Here is a 3809-nt window from a genome sequence, read left to right on the forward strand (position 1 = left end):
ATATATATATATATATATGTAATACATATATATATAGTATTTTAGTTGTAAAATATGCAAGGGAGTACATAGTTTAAAAATGTTCTTTTAAGAAGACTGAAGGAAAACATTTGGAAGACCACTGCACTGAAGCTCAACTTTATAAGCCAAACAAAAACTATATGTAGAAAAAAATACACCAAACTATCAATAGTGGTTTTCTGTGGATTATGGAATTATGATTTTTTTCTTCCTTTTGCTTTTCCATAACTTCCTATTTTTTAGGATGAGTATATTATATGTGATAATTTGTAAATAATTTTAAAAATACTGAACACATTAAAGACCAGAAAAACTTCAAGGAAAGGAATGTAAATAGGGGACTCTTTCCAGTCAATTCTAGAATATGAGACAGTTGCAGGGAATTATTGACTGGCCTACTGATGTACAGATTTCATTTAGGCAAATGCAACTATGAGTGGAAGGGGAGAGAAAGATTTTATCTCATTAACTTCCCCTTCCTGCTTGTTCTGTCTGCTTCAAAATTGACCTAGAACCTCAGTGACTCTAAGTAAAATAGGCCATATCAGAAATGCAATGATGATAATTATTGTTAACAGTGACACATTTTTATTATTTATTAGTATTATTGTTTGGATGGAAAATTGGTACCAATTGCTATAAACAATAGCTGATGATAAGGTAAATAAGGTTTTATTGATTCAATCTTGCCAATCAATAAGAACAAAATCTTATGAAGTCTTTCATAATGTCCTAAATACTTTCAGAGAATTTTTCAGATAAAGAATAGAGCTCTGCTAGCTGGGCATGGTGGCACACACTTGTAGTCTTAACTACTCAGGAGGCTGAGGCAGGAGTATAAAGGCTGCAGTGAGCTATGATCATGCCACTGCACTCCAGCCTAGGTGACAGAGCAAGACCTTGTCTCTAAAAAAAAAGGGGGAACAAAAAAGAATAGAGTTCACATGATCAAGGTGAACACCCATCATTCTGTTTTGCAGATCTTCTCATTCACTCGCCCTTCACATATAATGTAAGTGTACATTGTAAGAGTGATTTTAAGTTGTCTAAATTAACAAAGATATCAATAAGATAGTCTAGTTTGCAAATCTATTCATACAAACAATCCTAAAGCATGAGGATTTTCTCCAGAAAGATTTAGGGTGCCATCTATTCAAATGAAAGAGTGTGGATCCGTCTGCATGGAAGCCAGTGGTCTTCAGTGGTTTTACAATTCAATTGGCAGTTTGAAAAGCACCATTTAAACACTTCTCTCCAAACTTCAAGTGCATTCTCAGGTATTTTCTGTTTTTGTTTTTTGCTGGAGCATACAACAGTGACTAGATTGTGCTTTCAAGGCAAACATTTTAATACTTCAGCACTCAACAATTGTCAGCTTCTCAAAATCATATTTCAATTTAGTGCTGAAAGTAATGCAGGAATAAAAAATTCAGTACATAAGAACATACCAGGCTGGGCGCGGTGGCTCATGCCTGTAATCCCAACACTTTCGGAGGTCAAGGTGGGTAGATTGCTTGAGTCCAGGAATTTGAGACCAGCCTGGGCAACATGGTGAAACCTTGTCTGTATTTTTAAAAAATAAATAAATAAATATTAAAAATTTAAAAACATCCTAGTGAATAGCAACATCCAAGTTATATATTCTTATGAACAGTTATAGGAGAAAATTCAGTCCCTGCAGGTTTATGACAATCATGGGCAGGCCTGAGTCCTCTCCTGTAATTAATGAGTTGTACAGATTACTACAGCTCTACCTGCTTTAGCCCCAACCTAATCGTCATATCCAGAAACTCACATTTGTGATATGCTGTTTTATTTTTTCTGATACACATTAAAAGAAGCATATGGCTATTAAATAAGAATGTTTACATAGCATCTATCACAGGCACTATCATAGCTTGCTGCAGCCTCAAACTCCTGGCCTCAAGGGATCTTCCAGCCTCAGCCTCCCAAGTAGGGACCACAAGCACACACCACTGCACACAGCAAGAGAATTATTCTTTATCATTTTGGTCCATCCATCTTTGTTCTGACTTATATACTTGTATTAGTTTGTTCTCATGCTGTTATAAAGAACTACCTGAGACTGGGTAATTTATGAAGAAAAGAGGTTTAATTGACTCACAGTTCTGCAGGCTTAACAGGAAGCATGACTGGGAGACCTCAGGAAACTTACAATCATGATGAAAGATGAAGGGGAAGCAAGCACCTTTTTCACATGGTGGCAGGAGAGAGGGAGAGCAGGGGAAAGTGCCACACACTTTTAAACAATTAGATCTTCTGAGAACTCACTCACTATCAGGAGAACACCAAGGGGAAAATCTACCCCCATGATCCAATCCTCTCCCACCAGGCCCCTCCTCCAATTTGACATGAGATTTAGGTTGGCACACAAATCCAAACCTTATCAATACTTATCTACTTTTGAGGTAGGAGACGGTACTTCATTCCAGAGGCAGGACTTGGACACCAGACCAAATTGAGGACTAGCTAAAACAGGGCCAAAGCAAAGTGGCTTTCCACAAGACATGCATACCAGTATGCCATGTCAGTTTACCATTGCCATGGCTACACCTGGAAGTTACCACCCCTTTTCATGGCAACAACCTGATGACTGTGAAGTTGCCACCCTTTTCCTAAAAATTTCTGCATAATCTTCCCCTTAATTTGCATATAATTAAAATTGATATAAATATAAGTTCAAAACTGCCACTGGGCACATTGCCTGTGGAGTAGCCCTGCTCCACAAGGAGCAGTATCTCTGATGTTGCTGTACACTGCTACTTCAATACAATTTTCTAGTGAACACCTCCAGCTTACCCTTGAATTCCCTCCTGGGTGAAACCAAGAACCCTCCTAGGTTAAGCCCCAGTTTGAGGGCTCACCTGTCCTACATCACTTTACAACATTCATTCATTCAAAAAATATTTCTTTTTTTTTTTTTTTTTGAGATGGAGTCTTGCTCTGTTGCCCAGGATGGAGTGCAGTGGCACAATCTTGGCTCACTGCAACCTCAGCTTCCTGGGTTCAAGCTATTCTCCTGCCTCAGCCTCCCAGGTAGCTGGGATTACAGGCCCCCACCAGGATGTTCAGCTAGTTTTGTATTTTTAGTAGAGACAGGGTTTCACTATGTTGGCCAGGCTGGTCTCAAACTCCTGACCTAAGTTGATCCACCCACCCTGGCCTCCAAAAGTGCTGGGATTACGGTCGTGAGCCACCGTGCCCAGCCTCAGAAAATATTTCTTGAGTGTGTACTATGTTCCAATAATTATTCTAGCACTGAAGATAAAGGGGTAAACAAAACAGACAAAAGTTTGGTCCCCATGGAGCTTTCATTCTAGTCTGAGAAGAGAGACAGAAAGTAAAATACAGTATTAGATGGTGATAAACATTTGGAGAAAATTAAGTGGGAAAGGTAGACAGCAAGTTTCATATGCTCAGAAAAGATCACTCTGAAATATAATATTTGAGCAAAGATCTAATAGAAGCAAGGAAGAAGGCCACGGAGTTAATTTGGACAAGAGCATTTCAGACAGACAGGGGATGGCAAAGAGTAAGAAAAAGAGTCCCCAGGGGTACATTCGAGGATCAGTAAGGAGGCCGGTGTGGCAAGAGCAAGAGGAGAACAGTAGCAGATGAAAAAAGAAGGAAATGAGGTTCAGACACGTAACTGCAGTGAAGAATAGTGGACAGTTGTGTTCAGACACGTAACTGCAGTGAAGAATAGTGGACAGTCGTGTAGGGAAGCTCTTTTGATGGTTGAGATGGGAAGCTGTTGAAGGGTTCTA

Source organism: Rhinopithecus bieti, unplaced genomic scaffold (genome assembly GCF_001698545.2).
Source record: "Rhinopithecus bieti isolate Rb0 unplaced genomic scaffold, ASM169854v2 scaffold_6380, whole genome shotgun sequence".
Lineage (NCBI taxonomy): Eukaryota > Metazoa > Chordata > Mammalia > Primates > Cercopithecidae > Rhinopithecus > Rhinopithecus bieti.